This window comes from Nipponia nippon, unplaced genomic scaffold (genome assembly GCF_047370975.1).
Source record: "Nipponia nippon isolate SJK-2023a ecotype South Korea unplaced genomic scaffold, ASM4737097v1 scaffold_10, whole genome shotgun sequence".
Classification (NCBI taxonomy): Eukaryota; Metazoa; Chordata; class Aves; order Pelecaniformes; family Threskiornithidae; genus Nipponia; species Nipponia nippon.
This window is the reverse complement of record NW_028262291.1, coordinates 4044515-4066244: the sequence shown is the minus strand read 5'-3', so window position 1 is coordinate 4066244 and position 21730 is coordinate 4044515. Positions and strand designations below refer to the sequence as shown.

At 41.0% G+C, this 21730-nt stretch overlaps 1 long non-coding RNA gene across 1 annotated transcript in view; it reads left to right on the top strand.

The window, feature by feature from the left end:
- The window catches only part of LOC148057037 (uncharacterized), a 274920-nt gene that overhangs the window by 115459 nt on the left and 137731 nt on the right, over positions 1-21730 (top strand). The gene's annotated exons all lie outside the window — the stretch shown is intronic.

The window sequence follows — 21730 nt, the reverse complement described above, 5'->3', positions numbered from 1 at the left end:
TGACTTAAGTAGATTTTTTTCTTTTGGAGCTTTCACCACATCATCCACATCACTGTCTGGTGTCTTTCATGAGTCAGGAAAAAAGCAGAAAAAAAATTCCATCCTTTAAAAAAAAAAAAGGAACCAAATCAGATCAGTTGGGATTGGCTTTATCAATTTACATTGCTATTTCAGATCAGTTAGTGTAGCAGAAAGTTAACATTACTTATTCCCACCAAACAGTAGGGAGATATTAGCATTTGGATACCTTCCTTATAAGAACGTTTTTCAGCATGCAATTAGTTGATTCATTTAGTAATGACAGCAGTCTCAGCAAATTTGAGAATCAGACTTCTTTATTCTTTTGTTCTTTTAAATATACTATCCAGAGGGGGAAATTTTATTGCAGAAACTATGTTTCAAGTTTAGTTTTCTGAAATAGCACTATGAAAAAATCAACAAAATACCACATGATAAATATCTATGGCTTATGAAATATGGAAATGAGATGCATATACCTCAACAGGTAATGGTTTATTAAGTACCATGATAAAAATAAGGACATACTTAAGAAGAAAATTGCAATGCATTTTTTGTTGGCTTCACTCACTCCTCAGATAAATGATGTTTTATCCTCTGTTTTACTCCTGCAAGGAATTTGGAATCAATGGGCTATTCAAGGGTGTAATGTTAAGCACGTGCATCAGTCTTTGCAGAATCAGGGCCTCCCAATCCTTCATGAAGGTACTTAGGGCAGCCCCTGCATTTTCATTCTCAAAGTCAAGTTCTGCAGTTCTCAAAAAGGGACCAAAGTTTTAGTTTGCTATGCACCTCTTACCTTAGCCTTTTTGTAGTACCTTTTGTTAAGCGTGACTTTCCTCTTCCTGTGAGTGCCTCCTTAGTTACCACGAACAGCTGGTTAGTAAGGCTGGTAGAATCCCAAGGATTTCCAATCATAATTTCCCCCCACTGGCATTCTTTACTGCCTTACACTTTGATACCTTTTGATACTTTGAGTTTACCTTGCCTTCTACCCTGAGTTTTAAGTACCTGAATGAGAAGAAGAGAAAGATGGGGACTGCAAGGAGACTGCAATCTTTACTACACGAGCAAATGAAATTTCTGTGATCCCTCTAAAGGCTGCATTTACATCTTTTGCATCTGAAAGTACTGCATTCCCCTGCTGTTTGAAAGTGATGTAGAGCAATTCCACACTGTAATAACTCTTCATATTCTCTACCTTATGTTTTGAATGAGTGTTCCAAAATCTTGGCGTTTTCTGTAGTAGTTTGGGAAGTTTCCTCCAGGGAATTTTAATGAACATGTTCTTTTTGAGTGTCTTTGTGTTACATGAGTGCTATATGGAGATTGTTCAGGGTAAGCAGGTTGTAGCTGTGGTTCATTTCTCTGATCTTCTAAAGCCAGTATCACCAAAGGTTTTTGCAACATAGACTTCTGAATTGTTTCATTTTAGAATTTGGAGATTGATTACTTGGTACAATCCCCAGCAATTTAGGCATTTTAGAAAGAAATTCAAGAAAGATTTTCATGGTCAATGGTGTCAAGCAGGCTATCTGGTATAAATATATGGCTAATAAAGTCAAGTTCTAAAAGCAGATTAATCTTGTGCAGTGACAAGATTTTTGGCTTTTCTGTCCCACATGCAGCATATCCACCTGGCAGAGCAATGAGGTCACATACTTGAAAGAGCGGGCCTGAGGTGCAAAGGGCTAAGTGTGGGTTATGGAGGTCATTATGGCATGAGCTTGGTACGTAACCTCATGGAGATGGGGAGAATGGGGCTGGGGCTAGAAAATAATGGTATTTGATCATGTCTCAAAGGCTGTCACAAAGGGACTGAATTAGAGTTCACAGGTGAGCAAAATCATGGTGTAACTGTTGAATACTTGGCTTTGTAACCCTATTGATGGTCCTAGGGTTTGCATGTAAACTATACATCATTACTCTCCCTACATATCTATGACTAGACTTTGCAGGGATGCCTCAGCCTTAAATGGAATCATTCTAGTTGGTGATGGGACTGTATATTCCACCTCCTCATAGACATTGACCACAGTAATGGATGGGAAAAGCAGCTTTGTTTGATAATGCACTCAGCTGGACTATAGACAGCTAGTTACACAGGCTTACCAGCTGATGTGTGACTTCAGCGCTCCTGCTCAGGTTGACCGTGTGCTCAGATGTGCTGCCTCAGCTGCTGCTGATTCAGGTTACCATTCCTGTCTATCCCAACCACTTCATTCATTCCCTTAACCCCACAGCTGGAACCAGATTCTGCCAAAAGCTGTGGCAAATCTGAGGAACTGGAAGGGAAGAGGGATGGTGACACAACCGCTGCAAGAATGTGAAGGGTCACAAACTTTTAACTGGAATTAGCCATGGCCTGAACAGTGTGTCCAACTGTGCTCTTAGGCATGCTCAGTCGTACGCTGATCTCGCTTGCTAGAGATCCCATCTTAGCTGGAGCTGCAGAGACATGTGCTTTTGGAGCAGCCCTGCAAGTTGTGATCCTGCCACCGCTTGAAGTGGCCACATTGACTATATTGTAACTTGGGAAGAAGCGTGTAGGAAAGTGCTTCAAAATTGCACGCGCCCTTCTTCCACTTGCAGGTATACTGAATAGACTTGGCTTTATGAACAGTCCCATTTGTTTAAGTGGAAATTCTTTCAGAACAAGCTTTGGCTGAGGTGAATAGAAATGATGGCATCTTTTCCTAAGTCATTCCTTTTTGCACGAGCTGAATTTTTACAGCTAAACCCTTTGGAATTCAAGAAATCTGATAAACAGGTTTCCTGAGTCTTTTTAGCCTTAATCACAGAATTAAAGGAGAATGGTCCTGATGGTATAATGGTCTTATATCCCTGCCCTGTTCCAAATGTTTGCTTTACACAGGATGGAGAACACTGCTATTAGTAATAATGTCAATATGGATGATAGATGTAATAACTATTTTCTTGGAATTAGTATCTGTGAGATATTATGGCTCAATTACTTTGCTTCACCTCTCCAAGAGAGGCACACAATTTCCAACATGCAGATTTTTTAAAGATCAATCAATATCGAAACAAGTGTTCTTAGTGAACTGTTTAACCTAGAAGGTGAATATTGTACCTCTTGTGTTTATGAAATGAAAATGGGTTCTTTGTAGCTGCTATATACATATAATTACATAAACATCTCCCTATGAACTTAGATGGATTCTTTGCATTTCTAACTCTAGAAATTCTAGGAGGAAAAGAGGGGATGAACCAGAGAACGAATACCATATTCCAACTGATAAGTGTTTCCTCACATATATCTGTTTCAGGAAAAGACTTCAGCATATGTTTAACTTTAAGCATGTGCTCAGGTCTCACTGGATTTAAACGTGCGCTGGTCGAGGGTGCTTTCTTAAATAGAAGCAATATGTTGTCCCAGTGAAGTCAACTTGATTTGCCAACTACTCCCCTCCTGTACACAGAGTTGATTTCAACAGGCATCTGTAAAGAAAGGGGAAGCTGAGGTCTTTAGAGCAGCTCCTGCCTCCAAAATGGATTTTGGTTCTTTGTGGCACGAAGTGCAGTCTTTCCAGTGCCAAAGCTTTTTCCTATCAAAATAAACACAACGTAGTATAATGGGGCTGCAGTCTTCTTTTGCAGTCTATGGGAAAATAACAAATCTCTTAGTATGGTATTTTCTGTACTATCCCTTCTTTCCCTGTCTTTACCGTCTGACCACTGTCTCTAAAGACCAAGTAGTTCTGGCTGCACAAAGAGAAGTTGCTTTATTACGAAGGGGGAGAATAAAAGGTGTTGAGAGTGATTAGGTCATATTCTTGTCAGTCTCCTGTATTTAGACTCCTTTCAGCTTAGTTTTTGGTGACAAACTGCACAGCTGTAATGCCTTACATTTACCAGCCTGCATATATGAAAGATGTGTAATGTTAACCAAGCCCTTTCCCGTCCCTCATGGAAGACCACCCTGCCTGCAAATTCTCCAGAGGAAAACACAGCACGTCCTGATCAGAAACTGCCTTTCTTGGCAGAAATACAGTACGTTGCATTAACCAAAACAGCATTTTTTGAAACATTTTTGATGGTGGCTGCTTTTTATTTAAATATTCATTTTGCTTGTGTAAACGGATCTCATTTGGTCCTTACATCCCGACATCACAGGACTATCTGAAAGTCTTGTTTACATTTAGCAGTGGAAATTGTTTCAAGCCTTGCACAAAACCTTCAAAACCTGATACGCTCAGGGCAGAAAAAGGACTGGATTCTCCTCAGCAGTCCCCTAGACAGCAATTTTCTCTGGGACGACCTTTCTGGTCATGAAAATTACCTAATCTTTCCTCCCCACTGACAGTGCAGTTTTTCTATGGGGTAGGAGCTGCTATTAAGCAAAAGTCACTTTCAGAACTTGTTCCGCTTCTCTAATATTGGCTTTTCTGTGCCTTCACTTGTTGCTGTGCATTCCCCAGCTCCTTGACTGTGAGTTTATCAATACACATCACTTGTTTTCTGAACGGTAAGTAATGCAGCCCCCAACAGCTGCAATTACCACAGAAACAGTAATAATCATATTGTGCTGAACACAGCCATTTACTTACTAGTTGTGAACACAATCGTGGCCACAACATTTCAGCTCTAATTGTACAGGTAAAGGGAAAGCCTGGGGTAATTGACTCCGGGGAGCCACTTTAAATTCATAAGGGCACAACTGCATTGAGAACCTGGCCCCGGGAAACTCATACTGGCACCACCAACATGGTCTGAGGACATAACAAACATACCTAAACACTGTCCTTCTTGTTCCTCCTCAAAACACGGGTGTGATGCTTCTTGCTTCAACTCTTACACTATATACATGTCAGCGCAGCGTAAGATACACTGTCTAGACGGTCTACTTAAGCTTGCAAGGTGCAAGATTTGTAGAACTAAACCCTTCTCTCTTTAACACCATTTCAGCAGTGTAACTTCACTCAAACAAATAAGACAATTCCTGATTTACCTCAGAATAACCTCAGGGACACTTGGCTACTCTCAGGTTGTTGGGTTGAATCCTACGCTAGGGAATCATAGATTGAGTCAGTGTTTTCTGATGAGTGATTTACCGGTCAGAAAGGTCTGAACTGTAAGTCTAATGGTGACAATGAGCCACTTCTTTGCTGTGTCCCAGTTTTACCAAGTGTGAGATGGTTGTAATTATGTTAATTTACCTGTCTCGGATACTGTGACGAGTAAATTGCAGAAGGGCTTATAAAGGGCTATCAAATGTGTGGTTCTAGATGTGAAATCTCTAGGTTTAGACAGGTATGTTTTGTAGGTCCCAGGAGAAGTGTCTATCTTTTCCTGTCCGCCAGTGAGTCTTTCATTCCAGAGTGCATGCAGTAGTGACCATCCTACATCAAAATCTTCATCTTGTTTTATGCATCTGTCTAGTATTTTTCCCACTCAGACCATGGTGAGAGGCAGCGCTCTCATCTCTCTTATCCCAAAACTTTTCTGCAAGAAAGGTAAATATTACTCTCTGCATTTTGCAGATGGAAAAACTGAGCAGAGGTTAAATGGCATAGTCTAATAATAGACAGAGATAACAAACATGGGAACAATACATATGGGCAGAAATTTCAGGCCTCTGGAAGCATTTGGGATCACCACGCAAATTCAGCTAGAGGCTAAACTCTGCATTCATGTGCATCTAGAAGCATCCGCTTTGCTGTGTATCGCCTTATAATGTGATGGATGTACTCACAGAGCCAGGTGCAGTTGTCATTATGGTAATAATGTTCTGGAGCTTTATTAGAACATATTTTCCACTCTGGTACTAATCCACTCAAATGTCCATGGAATAATGCCACAACTTTTCTTTCTTATTGTATGTCATCTCCCACTCTTCCTGTGAGATTTAGGACCAGTTTCTGGACGTATAGAGGAGGCAGCTGGCATCCTCACCTTACTCTTCCATAAACTTATGTCTTCAGTGGGAATGGAAGGACCAAATTCTGCCAAGTGTCTTAATAATTTTCTGGACTGTGATGCTTTGGGGCTTTTTTTTTTTAGTGGTGGTGATTTTCAGAAAGGCTTATAGGTCATCTTGATGCCTTTCTGTGCGTGAAGTGCAAGGGAATTTTTCCATTTTGAAAACTATCATGTGTATTTATTTAATCTACTTTCTGTGGTAACGTCAGGTACCAATGAAGCTAAAGAGAGCGAGTCAGGATGACTTTCATTCGTTTACTGTATTTGGAAAAGAAGAGGTATAAAACTTCATTGGCATAACACAGTCCGTTAGGTCCCATACTTTCACCCCCCAAAGGTCTTCCTGTTTCCTTGTGTTTTGATAAAATGGCTGATACACTGCTAAATTGCTGGGAAAGTTAGGAATAACATTAATTTAACGAAAGAGTTAGATTAAAAATATGTTGTAGAGCTGGACTGCTGCTTTTGCTTCTTTTTTAACTGCTTGGCATTCCTGATGCTGGGTCTTGGTTTCTGTAGCCATGCAGCATATGAATCAGAGAGAACCCACCCTGTGCTTTGGCATAACTCTTAAAGCACTGACAGTTCCTCTTTCTTCAGCAGTAATTAAACAAGTAAAAACTGGTTACTTTGGTTAGCAGATATAAATGTGGAAAATATTCACAAATACATATCACTGGGCGTGTGTGTCTAAGGAATCTGGATGAGCTGTGGTTGGACTCTCCTTTCCCACATACTTACAACAAAGGTGCTTTATCCAACAAAGCAATCTGGCCAAGGTCTTTTATTTCAGCTAATTCATGTTCTCTTTTTCTTTGTAAGGCTTGAAGGTTTGCTGATAGTGCAGTTCAGTGCAACCCTTAACGACAGGAGGCACTGTTGGGGATAGGACTCAACAAGAGGAAAAATCAGTTAAAACCAGGATGAGACAGTCTCGTAGAAGTAAGGTCCAGCCTGTCCTTAATTTTTTGCACTGATTTGACTCTTCCAGTTAGCTCTGCAATTACAGAGCGGGCTAGAACGGCTCTTAGTTGGAAGCAATTCTAACATTGAAAAGTATTACCTTTTATTAAAATAAGTTTTCCAGTAAATAACCAGTGTACTGGTGTAACTTTGTTCATCTTGGCACTGGAGGGGTTGTATGCTCTGACTGCAGAGGCAGACGTATTTAAAAGCAGAGCTAAAACGAATGCAGACAAACCCTAACTGACTGTTTAAATAACCGCATCTTTTGGGAGGAAGTATCAGCTAATGATAAAGCTTTAGCGGTGTTTCAAGAGCAATGTGCTTAATTATGACTTTCTTGGAGGCTCCATTTATGGCCATAGACGGAATAAAAGCCGCCCCTTTGCCTCAGTGACTCCTCTGTAAAATGGGAATAATCAAACCAGAGTTTATAAATCCAGAAATCCTTCACGTGATGATACTTCATGATCACCCTCGTTACCCACTCTATAGTGCAGGCTACAGAACTTCCTTGGATTAACTCCTGTCAGAAATAATGCAGATATGTAGGAAAAGTATACTATACTGATGTTAACATTTCTGCTAAAACACTTGATAAGTTGACCCATATCTAAAATACTAATGTGAGCATAACCCTGATCTAAAGGAGGCAAGCTGAGACCCCTTATAATAAAATATCACAGCAGTCAATACTGAGGTGAGGAGGAGACAAGGTCTAATACTTAATAATTGAAATGCAGGCCTATCTTTTTAGTCTAGAGCAGTTTTACTTCAAATTCCAGGTATACCTATGACTTCTGTGTTGATGATCTGCCTACTGCATTTTCCGTTTCCCATGTTTATTTTCTCCTCACCTTCTTTTTGTTAAGTTGATAATGCTGTCTCCCGATTTTGTATTTTTCAGTTCGTCTTGTGGCTCTTTTCCTAATGTCTACTTTTCAAAACCGTTGGTGCAACTGGCACTTTATCCACGCACAGGTTCTGGGGATCCTGCCCAGCACTGGGCAAGGGAAAGGCAATGACAGAGGAGGATGAGGTTGCTCAGCACGTTAGCAGGAAAGGCTCTTTAGGCTTCTTACCCAGTGATTCAAAACTTTGTGAAAAGTGGTAGGAGTTTCTTTGTAGAATTCAGCAGGCTTTAGACCTGATAGTCCTAGACCAAGTAAGGACAGTTTTAGTCTTATTCATTTTTAACAAAATAGCTTCAGTTTATTCCCGTAGGCTATTTTATTTCTCTCAAATTACCCAATTCATATTCACCTCCTGCAGGGTTCTCTTTTCTTGCTGCTGTTTATTAGACACAGAAAGTTGCCTCTCCTCTAATTTACCTCTGTGGTACAACTCCACTGAATAGAGAGGAGAAATTCCTGCTTTATACCAAAATAAGCAAAAGGAGATTTGGTGCCAGATTTTAACTTTGGTGAGCAGCTTGCTTCTCTTTGCCTGGAATCATCCAGCGATACCACAACTGGGAGCTATAGTCAGACATCCAAATATAACAAATATTTCTGGGTTTGCATATTACACTTTCCTGCTCCTCAGATTCAGGCTGGGAGGAAGAGGAAGATTATGAAAGAAAATGTATGCATGAATATTTTAGTAATCTGCTATGTTAGGAAGGAAAAAATGTAAAGAGCAGATGACTGATTCATGGTGTTTTGGTTGAAAATATTGTAGCTTTTAAACATTGCCTCAGTGTGGTCGGGGTGCTTACAGTAAATATATTTCACACCAGATGTGGTCTCAAATGTACATGACTTAGAATTTTCCTGCACACAGTAACTGTCAGTTCTGGGAGCCCAAGGATCCCCAGGTTTCAAAAAGAGCATTCCTGTTGTAGCTGTCCTGCCCAAGGGGTGCCGGCAAAATGAACGCAAGGGTTGGGGAGGTTGCCGACCCCTAAAAATCTCAAGCTTCAAATAGTCTATAAAACATAGATGCCAGTGTTCTGCTTCCAGGCGCTGAATAATGCCTTTTGTTCCCAAACCACGTGTCTTTGCATTAGGAGGAGCGGGCACCATTAGAAGAGGTGATCTTCCATCGACCCCGTAACATGCAAGCTCAGCAGATGCAGAAGGGCCCATAGGACATTTTCTTTCTCGAATGGATAATACATACATTGGCTATGTTGTTACAGGGTGCAGAAATAGAATGGGGCTTCTGATTCCAGCTGAAAAGCTAGCGACTGACTACTACGGTTGCCTCTGTTAAATCCCTGCGAGTGATTTGGGCCAGAGAGATACATGTGTTATGATTTCTGTCATTCACCTGGTGCCATACATATGCATGAGTTCTAGAAAGAATTAAAAGAAGTAAAAAAAAAAAAAAGGTTACTGTTGATGAGTTGGATGTGGATATTCAGTTATAGAAAGATGCTGAGTATACAGAAAGGTTTTGAGTACATTAGTATCAGCAGAGTGTTTAGCCAAGAGTATATTACTTTTGGAACTGAAGCTGGAATTGTACTGGGGAAAATAGGAAGCCGAGCTCATGCACATGAATGGGCAGCTCCAGTGAGACCTGTTCAGGAGCGTGTGTGGAACTACTGCTGCAAATATAGGGCTCATTCTGTGCATCTGTGCAGACCTTATTTAAATGTTTGTGACGCAAGAATTTAAGGCATAAAGGAGCGTTATTTCATACTACTTCAAATATAAATACCACTTTTTCTCCCAGCAGGGCTGAGACAGTTCATGGCTGTACCTCATTTAGCACCTTCTTTCCCAGGCTGTACCTAAGCTGCAGTCATATGTGTCATTGCAATATGCACTGCTTAGGTAACGTGGCTTTTGGTAGCAGGAAAGCTGCAACACCTTGGGCTTTGGGTAAGCTACAAATGATATTACCTACCTGAAACCATGAGCAAATATTTGCCTATTTGACAGCTGAAGCCTGTGGTACTCTGACCTCATCGCTTTCAGCACTCAAACCTAGTTTACAGCTAGTCTGGGGTACCTACACGTGTAACAGTCGTGCCTTGCTGTCGCCATGTGAGTAGATAGTCTGGAGACGTTGCATCATTCTGTGACAAGAATCAAGCTCGAATCTAGATGTAAGCCTTTGCTGCCTAGGTCTCAAAGAGGCGAATTCGTGTTGCTGGTTCTCTACAAAGTTATATAAATGGCAGGATTTAATCTTGTCTGAATGTAATTTTGGGTAACTAAGTAATTGACGTAATACCGGTCACAATATGTTGGCTGGTGAAGACCACAATAAACTGTGCATGTCAGCTAATCATGATTAAACACTGATGAGGCCAGGCTAAAACTGCACTTAGCTGACATGTGCTGAATGCTATTTGTTCTTGTCTACACCGATTCACATTGCATTCAATGCGGCACAATATAGATAAGCCCTTTGGGGAGAGCGTAGCTCTGGTCAGGCCTCAGTGTTCCCTGACTGGCCAACAGCTGCTCAGAGCAGTTTTATAAAGGGACCACTTACCCATCCTTTGATGGAGAGATAAGCCACTGTAATGAAATTACAACCAAGGAGATGGGAGAGGGGAAAGAAAAAAAATATGCCAATCATGAAGGGGTACACGGAGAGCCTCAGATTCCTTCTAACCTAAACATTGTGGCAAGGAAAGAAGTCTTAATTAGGAAACGTGTAGGCATAGAACAGGAGCCCATCCTAAATGAATTGGGGTGTGATGAGCATAAAGAAAATGCTTTTTAAAAAGATCTTTGACTCCCACTGAGTGCTTGTTTCTTAGACTTCCTTGCCTAATAATGTCAGCATTTAAATGGCCCCAACTCCCAAATAACAAGGCTTTGAAGTTAACACCTCATTGAGGTATAGAGTTCATACGTTTGCTATTCCTATTATTTGGCTAGAAACCGTTTTCTGCATGGCTAGCTTAATAGGGCAACAGAATATTAAGTTGTATAGGGATTGAGAAAGCTATTCACACAAAGGAAAGAGCTACAGACTTCATGTATTTGAACAGAACCTGACAATTAAGAGAAAAGAGCAAAAGTCTGGGAAGTGCCCTGAATCACATAATTGCATGAAATTTTTTCATACCTGTGATATTTCCAGTGGCCAGGCACAAACACAAGGGATTTTAGACTTGGACTGTATTAGGGAGTCGTAGTTGTAATTAAGAGATGAGAAGAGGTGGTTTTTTTCCCACCCTGCCAAAGTTTTAAAGCTTCAAAAAGTATTTTATTCTTTAGCAGGACAAAATCAAGTTGGTTTGGATTTTTTCATTGAAAAAGACAACGAAATGCTGAAAAATGATCTGGTGCTGGTTGGACAAGTTACTCAGGGGATGGGTGATCCAGACCCATGACTTCCTCTGTTGTTTTCCAGCATTACAGATGAATGCCTCAGCCACTGCTGAGCTATCTGCTATTTTAGAGTCTCTTTCTTTTGGTTTTGGCCCCAGCATACAGCAGAACTCTGCGAAAGACATCTTCAAACAATATCTTGTTGAATATAGACACCAATAAAAGGGCTTTTCATTCATTTGCATTTCTTGACACAAAAATTACCAGTTGTCTCTATTTCTGATAATATGCTGCAGCAGAATAATTAGCACTGTCCCAAAACAATTATTCTAAGTCATAGTTATCTGTGTCATAGAACAGCCTAGAGCCTGCAGTTAAAGAGAGGGATCTTTGGTGCTTACTGCCATGTGGTAGATGTTTTCTTACCCTGTAAAACACACAAATAATCTAAACGGTGCAACAGAGAGAGTAAATGATGTTACTAGGCTCATTTTCACAGGCAGGAGACTGGTGATAACATGACTTGACCAAGGCCATACAGGAAACTTTGCAGAGCCAGGATTAAACAAACTTGGCAGGGTGTCCCAGACTTTGACCACAAGTAAAGCCACCTGTCTCCTCTAAGTATGCCTTACAGAGCATAAAGTAGACATTAGAATGATTACAGAAGTTGCAATGGTTTAGAAAAGATCCGCTTGTTCCAGTGCCCATCTCAATACCACCTTCTACTTTTTTTTTTCCTTAAGGTATTTACAGTTTAGAAATTGCTGGCTGTAAAATTGTCTGATGTTTGGGATTCGGGGGATTTCTTGCCATTTATGTCACTCTTTCACAAACTTAGGTTAAGCTGATGCTTCAGTTTATTTCTCTGAATATAGGTATAAAAATCCCTACCTCCTCCAGGCTTCAGTTAATGAAGGATTCCACCTTCATTCCTACCCAGTGTAATTACTTCACATCTATACCACTGTAAACATCATCATGACTCAGTCCAATGTTTATAGCCCCTTATCCCATAGCAAAAGGCACATTAGGTATTCAGTTACAAGCAACTGGCATCCATGTATGAATTAGACAATTATTATGGGTATGCAACCAGAAGAATCTTCTGAAAAAATATCTTTTTTACTCTGTGAGCCCTCTTAGGGCTTGGAAAACAGATTGAAGGCAATTTCATGTGTTTATATTAACTTGCTGCTAAGAATGAATCACAGTTTCCGCACAAATCCACTGAAGTGTTAATAGCATCTGTTCATTTTATAGTAAGTGATGGATTTAAAAATGGATGAATGGAGAAGAAAAACAGCCCCATCACCCTGGTGGTCCTGTGTCCAAATGACACGTTGTGCTGAACAGCGATGAATTTTTATGCAGCTTCTTTAAAGAAAAAACACCCTTTTTCATGTGTAGACCCTCATTCCTTAAGCACTGTGTCCCTTCTACAGTGTAAAGTCACAATGACAATAATTACTTTGAGAAACAAAAGGAGTCAGATTTCTCTTACCACAAAGTGGTAGTTTGACGGGGCGGGCAGCCCAGGTGTCTAAATGCTCTGTTCTCTCCAAAAGTCGAAAATGTAGTTTCTCAAAATCCTTATTCAGCTGCAGGCTGACTTAGAAGTCCCTAGAGGCCTACATTTCTATGCATAACCCACTCCCTTCAGCCCATAGCCCAGTGAGTTGATTTCTAACCTGGGAAGCAGGAGATGTATTTCAAATAACAGTTGTATGTAGCCTTGTGGTGACGGCATTTATTTGGGGGGGAGAAGACTGGAGTTCCAGTCCCTACACCAAGGACTGGAAAAGAAACAATTGTTGGATAAAACTCAGAAGTTCTCTCTCCACTCCAGAATGGATTGAGAGAGATTCAAGATGTGATTTTGACCATCAGCTTGGACATATCCGTGACGGGAATGACGAGCTCTTCAGCCCCTCCATCAGGTCCTGTGAGAAATATATACCATCACATAGTGTCATGAGACAGGAATGGGCTCAGAGCTCACAGCATCAGTGATCGCTGCCCCTGCCACTGGTGCCCATTTTTTACTATCTGCTGTAGTTGTAATCACTAATGTTCCCATGTGCCATGTGGCAGTTTCTCCCTTAGTTGGGATGGGGCAGTTGGAGAGGGACAGTGATGTGTTGGCACTGGAGATGATAGAGCAAAATGCAGTAAAAATAGAAGCTTAGGACCCTTGTTCCAATATATCTATGCTTGGGTTTGAACAAACTTAAGCTTAGTTAAGTTAGTTAAAGGTGGGAATAAAATCTGTGTTGCATATCCTGTATCAGAGGCAGAGGTTACCTTCTCCAACAGCCAAGCGCTCGCTCCTTCTCCAGCCCTGATCCTAGCCCCTGGCTTGCGCAGGTTCTGCTTTCATCTGACCACATGCTGAGCCAATTTAACTCACTAATCTTGCGGAGAACTATATTTTGATGGATCAGTTTTTCACTGGGTTACTGAACTGAGTCTCTCACTGCGCAGTCAGATAGGCTCTAGAGCTGACACAAGCAGCAGAGGGGAAGGACCGGAGCAAGAAGGAAGAAAGGAAGAAGAAGAAAAGGGAAAAGAATTGTCCCCTTTTGGCAGCAGGGGTGCTTTAGATTAGCTCAGCCATATCATCTAACCGGACTGTGAGAGTAAACTCTGCTCTGTTTTCTGTTATTGCTTGCTTTATGCTTTGTTTGTTTTGGGTTTTGATAGGAAGAAATGTAGCTGTATATATCTGGGAGAGGGTTTTGGGCAAACATCCTGATCTGACATCTGTTCAATGCCGCTTGGATTGGGATTTCTAGACCCCTCCCTACCAAAAAGTTGGGTTTAAAATGCTTCCCTGTCCAGCACATCACATTAGCAGTGGCCTCCCAGCTATATCAAGAACACTGAGATGCTTAATTCAGCCCGGGCACCGTGCAGGTCGCCCTGCTTGTGGCTTCTTCCCACAGTGCCAGCTACTGCTCCCGGCCGCTTTGAGGAGTAGCTCCAGGTCACATAGAAAACGAGGGCAAAGCCGGGACTTACATTCTCCTTTCCCGTGTTACAATCTGGTATCTTAATTCTTATTTCATTTCTTCGTGTTCAGTGTGAGGGTCCCTTCCCCCACTCCCAGATTTGTGTGTATCTTTAAGCATCAGCAACAGAAGAGAATCATCTGCAGAAAGTCAGCTCGGGGAGGGGGGGAAATGTCTTGTAAGCATTCATTCTTACTTAAGAATGAATTTTCTTCAGCTGTGCTGCGACCTCACTTCTAGTGTCAGGACAACTGCTAGATAAATTTAAAATTACATGACAGTGCCCTTTTTAAGTTCCCTTGTAAAGTTTTGGGGTGTTGTTTGAAACATTATTTTGTTCAGCAAAGGAATGGAAATGGGCTAAAATAGTTCAGCCTCAGAGCCCTTGCGGTCTGCTGGAAAAAATGATTCCAGATATTACTGTCTGTGTGAATATAGTATTTCCCTCATTTTAGCTCATTTCCCTAATGAGCTTGTTTTGGGGAATGCCTGCCTTGTTTTGGGGAATCTAAGCTGAATTATAAATAGACAGATTCTGATTTGTATTATTTGTGCCAGAGGATCAGGCCCTGAAATACTTTGCTTCTGAACTGTTAAGCTATAAATGTGAAAAGGTACCACCGAAATGCCAACCCAAATCTATGCTTTTAGCAGAAGAGTCCTGGCAGTCTTCCTATCACAGAAGTTTGTTCTTTTGTCTTGATTTGAATCATTTAGAAATAAAATTCTCATCTGTTCTTATTTCTTAAAAGCTTCTCTAATAACATCATATGGCTTGCTCTCCACCTTAAACCCACCAAAAGCAGCAAACCAATCATCATGTTTAACGTGCTTCAAGAATTTCTTGATCAGTGCTTCATCTGCTGTAACAGCAACAACCACCACCGACAACAACAAATAATGAGAACCAAATAAGCCAAAGCACTGCAGGGACCTTACATGCGGTGGGTTTTGTGAAGAGAATTAACATGAAAGAGGGTTCAGTTTGAGGGTAGAGGTCAGGGCAGATAAACTCCTGTGTTCTGATACATTTCCTTAAAGCGGGAAGCGCTTTAGAGAGCGAGGCTGTGGGAAGAAGCTGTCAGCAACGGGGTGGTCAGCGGTGTCAAGGGTGGTGGCCTATGTTTTTCTTCTGTTGCAGCCTTTCATCCTCCATCTGTCAAGCTCCATAATTTTCAAGGCAGACAGTAGATTTTTAATACAAACCTTTCATTTCCCAGGTCTGAAGTGGCCCTTTTATCTCAGAATAACGCAAAAATGGCAATAACTGCTCGGGACATTGTTTAAAGCCCGTGTCCCCACTCAGGTCTCCTTGGGATGGCACCAGATTGCCATCTGGGCAGAGGTATGTGCCATAGGCTCCTGTTGCTGTTGAAAGGGTGGGCTGTGTTTCCCTCCATAGCTGTTCGTGAGTGCGGAGGCTGACACGCTGCCAGCTTGCGGATCCCACACGTAGCTGTGATGCAGCACTGAAAGAAAAGGTGGTTGGACAGGGAAAGGCCTGGAGACAGGCATCCTGGTGGAGCAGGGCTGGACGCAGGCTCCTTCCTCAAGCACCTGGCAGTGGGATGAGCATGGCCTCACGTGTCCTACTGACCCTGCCCCACGTGGCGTCGCGGCCCCAGTGCTGAATTGTTTGCCCAGTGCTGGCCGCAGGATACTGCCACGAGGACTGATGTCCCCAAGCAGGCATGCAACTGAGCTTGGGCTAAGGACTAGTACAAGTCCAGGCTTTCTTCACGCTACACTGCATTCTAGCGCTTAGCTGGAGCTGACATCTTAGCGTGGCTTGTGTCATATAATTTCAGCATGAACAAGACTTGGCCCACACTCAAAATATACAGTGTTTAAGTGTTTAAATTAAGACTTAACTGACTCAGACACTGAATCTAGTTTCAGCCACTGTGTTGCTTTATTATTAAATGCTACAGACTGGAGTTCCTCCATTCATCTGCACGGATTATCACAGCAATAACTGAAGCATCCAGATGAATGAACAAGGTGAAATCCTAGTCCCAGTGAAATCAGTGGGAAATTTTCAAGGGGCTGTTTTGAGACCTAGATTTCATCCAACCATCTCAGCTGAAGTTCTCCCAAGGAGAAAGCTGTATATATTCTTCCATTCATTCCCCAACACAAATACACCCCTTAAACATCTGAGGCATCGTACTGAAATACTTGCAATAAATGGACTTAAGTTAAGTAAGCATGGTTTCTTAGCCTGGAAATCTCATCTGGAAAAAAATCTTCTTACATGTAAGAAACTTTGAGTATAATGGGGATCATTTTATTTCTTTGTATCTCTTGACATTGCTGCTCGTTGGACTCATGAGTTCTGCTTTTCTGTGGTTTAACAGAAAAATGATCTGTTATATTCTGTACCTGCTTGTGAATGAACTCATGAATAACAACTGAAAATCCAGGTTGCTTTTGTGCATGTGTTTGCATAATTCAGTGTAAGAAATGCCAAAGACTGAAATCAGGATTGGGTCTAGATCTGAATGCAAATGTTTGCAAATGTGGAACAGAGAGGGGGTTCTGGTCCAGACATTTAGCTTAGCTTGTTATTGAAACTCAAATTCAGATCACTTGCAACATTTGGAGATGGATCAGAATTCTCCTGGCAACAGGAAGCGTTTGGATGTGCGGGTATTATTTCAGGCCATCAGTCTAGAAGGACATCGATGTGCACACATGCGTCAGCTTGCCCACACACAGATGCGCTCACACCTTCCTCTCCAGGGGTAGGAAGTGGAAGCTCCCTGCAAAGAAGTGGCATCGCACTACTAATGACTTTGGTTGTAAACATTATCACATGCAACCTACTGCTGTCCTCTGCATTGATGTTGGGAGGCAGAATCTTAGAAACATGGAAAAAAACCCTAACAGTGTACTTTAGTGCTCTGCGCAAACTTTTAGGTACTAAGCTCCCTAATCACTACCGTATGGCTCATAAAAGAAGCAATCCGATACCAAGTACCAAGAGAGGTTGTTATTCCTCTGCTCTACCCTATACCACTCCAAACGTTAGAACAATAAATACATTTACCTCTTGTTTAAGATCACTTAAAGTAAGTTGTTTTAATTAAACCTCCTAGCAATCTATCTGCACTAAGTGATTAAGTGCCTCTTCTTTCAGTGAAAGGAGAAGGGATTATCACAAGACAAGACTGACTGAATTATGGGCAGAACTAGGACTGGGTAAAACTGCTGAATATTTTCCATCTAAATTCATGTGAAAATACTGAAGTTTGAGTTTGCGTGATGTTATTCTTCTCAAATATTCCTCCTCCTTTCAGTCCTTCCTTCCCTCCCCACTGCCCCAGAGTCAATGAAATAGTTATTTCCCTCAGGTTAAAGTTCAGCTTTGAATATCAACTTTAAAAGCTGCCCAAGAAGAGAGCTTTCTTTACTCAATGGGCATCATTTTCAGCAAATAAACTTAAAAAATGGAAATGTAGCAATTGTGTTGATGAACTATAGCTATTTAAAATTGTATCAAATTTGTAAAAATTTTAAGTTGCTTAGCAATCGGTTCTTTGCAGCTCTGTCATAAAAAGCATTTGTGGGGGTTGTTATGCTATTTGTACATTATAACCTGGAATATCTTGTGTGAATTAGAATTCAGTAATTATTCTTTCAAGCCAAGCTTCTTAAATTGCTCTCAGCTTAGGAATCACACTGGTGGGTTTGTTGTTTTATTGCTAGCCGTATCACTTTCAGGATGGAAAACAGTCACAATAAAAGGCTCTTTTATGTCTCGTAGTATGTCCTGCGATGGTTATGGCAGTATCTATCTTTTAGCTCTCCTACACTCAGTTTCCTTTTCAAGTTCCCATCTTTCTTTCCTTTACTGATGTGATGGATTGGATGGAAAACTAAACCAAAGTCTAGATCCTGGCACAGTGTAGGCAGGCAAGCGCTCTAGACATACTGCTCCGCTAATTTATTTGGATTCTGTACCTGCAACCTCCCTGCTGTTTTAGTACTGGGGCCTCTCTTGGGCAGAGACAGGCAAGCATGCTGTGTGGTGGTTTTATTGTGATGTGGACAAATGATCATGAGGGACTAGCTGGAAACTATTGAATATACTAGCTTGCAGTGGTGGTATTTAAAGGTAAATGCATTAACAGTGCGCTGCCACCTCCTTTTATCTCACCCACCAGCACGCTGCGGGCGAGCCAGGCAGGATGCCACCTTGGGAACTGATTGCTGCCGTTTGCATTTTATAACCAAACTCCAAATAGGAGTGAGAGGGAAAATGCAGACAAAATGTGAGAGTTGAGCTAAAGGCACAGTGGTGTCCTCATTTTTAATTTATCCTATTAGCTCAGGGGGGCCTGTGTTGCAGTTAGGCTTAGGGTCCGACTGGCTTAGGCTCCAGCTTTCACTGAAGGGCAAATGAAAACGATGTGTTAAAATCTTGTTCTTAGTGTCCTTCCGCTGGGCGTGAATTGGGTAGTTTTGGCTCCCAATTTTAAAGATTTCTGAAGCGTGCAAGATACAGTAGCAGTCCCAAATGTGATCTTTTTTTTTGCTTGACCTAATACATGGTGTTGCTAGTGTGATTTCTTTCTATATCTTTTCAAGACTGCAAATATAAAGAAAGAATAATAAATGAACCTGGGGGACTTCTTACTGTGTGGCTCCTCAGAATATATGTGAGTATGAGAGGAGGAGTGAGATGCTACAGCTCTGCTTTAGCGTGTTTCAGCAGGGACTTCAGCAACAGCGAGAATCTGCTCTCTGGCCTCCCGACCAGCTAAAACGGGTCTTGGTTTCAGCACAGGATCGCTGCAATTCTGCCTTTTAAAACGCAGTGGGAAGTTTGTTTCCTGCATAATTACAGCAAAAATTTTGTCTTTCCAGGTTAAGGACAGAGCTATATGTTACTAGAATGGACTGCAGCATAAGAAAACCACTCATGAGAGTCTGTCTTGCAAATAACATTTACATTTTTGCTAATTGGGAAGAATCAAGCCTTTGTTTAGCTATACAGATATGGTTTGATGTTTTTAAAGGAAAGGAATTCCAGAAGGGTTGTTTCATCAGCAGGGTGAATTAACAAAGAAAAAAAAAGAAAGAAAAGAAAGAAAATTGAATGTTCCCTCACACAAATATTCCAGTTCAGATGTCTAAAACACATGTGATCTTCCAGCTACGTTTTCCTCTTGCAAATCCTAGTGTTTTTTATTAGGACAAGTTTCATTTTATTGCCTTGTTTTCCTGTAAAGCCAACAAGTTAAAACAACAGGATTTAATTTTGGATTGGCAGGCCAGCTAAGAGATAATACATCGTGTGCTCCCCTTTTATCTTTTTCTTTTCCTTCCTCCTCCTGCTTCCCGGTCTCCTTGAGGTGCTCCACTCTGCCACCGTGCTGCTCAACTTATTGGCCTAAAAATCTTTGCAGGTGATTTATAGAACCCTATGGTTATTGTATGGCTAATGATTCATGGAACTTCATTAAATACCAAGTATGTGCCTGCTTACTGTCTGTGCACACTGCATATTAGAACCTTTGCACTCCCTCTTGCAAATTGCCCCCATTAAAGTCGCAGACAAAAGGTCCTCTCAGTAGCTTACATATTTTCCCACATGTGAGAGAGCAATTGGAAACTTCCTCTTGATAACTAAAAACTTTTGAATTAGAATTTATGAGAAGGGTCTTTTGGTCTCATTGCCTAAGGGCTGAAACAGATCCCAGTGTGTACAAGCGTTCCTTTGATGCATGGAGCTGCACAGGGTAACATTTTTTAACAGGATCAAAAAGCGTAATGCAGGGACAATGTGCGGAGGCCCTTACTCTGACACAAGGAGTCAGAGTCTGTGTTTTTCCAAGGCTAAAAATGTAAAAGTATGTGTCCAGGGTAGCAACTACATTTTATATTCTTTTTAATTGCAGTAAAGTCCAAGATAAAATAATGGCAGTCAGTGTTACAACTTCCTTTTCTTTAATGTTCCTCTAAAAATGCTTTGAAGCCGCTTTTACCTTTGGGAAAGTATTGTATATGTGTTAGGGGAAAATATATCAAAAAGAAAATAAAGGGCCAGATCTTTAATTGGTAGAAATCAGCATGGCTCTATTACAGGGATTGGAATTTCTCAAGCTGTGGATATGGCTAAAAACTTTCTGTCATTTCTCACCGTGTGCTAATATATTCCTGCCTACTTACTTACTCAGTAGGACCATCCTGTTCTGAGTTTACTATTGACAAAACATTTTTCAATAGCACTTCTTTGCAAAGGCAGCAAAAGTCTTAAACGTCCATCTAACTTCCAAATCATAAATATTTCCTTTGGTTGTAGCTGCACTATTCAAGAGCTTAAAAAGAGGCACAGGCAGATGTACTGGCTGATCTGAAGTCTCTGCAAAAAGGTCTCGACAGCTAAAATTTTTCTCACTTAGTAGTAAAAAGAAATTACTTCGTACCTATTCAGGTGCCCTATAGATGGTCTTTCATTATATCTCACTTCACACTATGTATGTCTGTCCACAAACAAGAGGGAAAAAAAGGAACAGCTTCATGTTATGGGGCCAAAACGTCACAGACATTATTATAAAATGGTCACATTACATCAAACTTGCTGATGGCGTTATTGCAATCGAGATGCTTTTGAGACAGATATTTTCTGTATTCACACTGACAATATTTGTAAAATCTGTCATGATAATCAAGTCATGCATATTAGCTGAAAGGGATGTTTTCACCAAGCAAAAGAATCAGGTTTGAAATACTTCATCTTTAATGTCTTAGTCTTTAATGCAGCATGCTAACTTACTACTTGTTCTGCAGCTGATGAATTAAATTTCTCTCCCTTTACACCATTTGTAGGTCTCCTGTATGAGACAGAAGATTTAACCCTTGATTACTTTTGTGGTCGGTTAAGAGCTGAGTGAACTTTTCAAAATGAGTTTAAGTTTGGCTTGGTCTCGGCGTTGCACATTTTCCTCTTCTCCCATAACACACTGCCCGAGTGTTTGAACCTCAGCGGTGATCTTTAGAGAGCACAGTATATGGAACATAAAGAGCCCAGAGAAAGTGCTGTCTAAAAGACCACAACGACCTTGCACGTAAGTCAGAAAATGTAATGGAATTGGAGAGGGACAGTGAGAAACTTCCTGGGCATGGAGGCTCTCCTAATCCTTGCTTGGACGGTGCCAGCATGATAGGGTCTTTGTCTAATTTAGGTTTGACTGTTTTCTTATGTTTGTTTATTACTAATATCTCCGAGTAGATATTAATAGTTATATTATACACCATATGATGTATAGATATATGCAGTATCTGTACAATGCCATCAGATATCATCAGCTTACTTAGAGGGCCATATTTCATTAATTTGGTCCTAACTTTATCTCATTTTGGATGTATTAAATTGCGACTCCCGTAGACTTGGGCTGCTAAACTGAGAAAAAAAGATCCCTAAATTCCTTTCTTTTTCCATGGCAGAATGGTAACAGATAAACAGAATAAGGTGGCTAACAGTAAGGAAGTGGGTGAGATGGCAAATTACCTTGCCTCATGTGTCACTCTGTAATCTCAATGGGAATTTGGAAT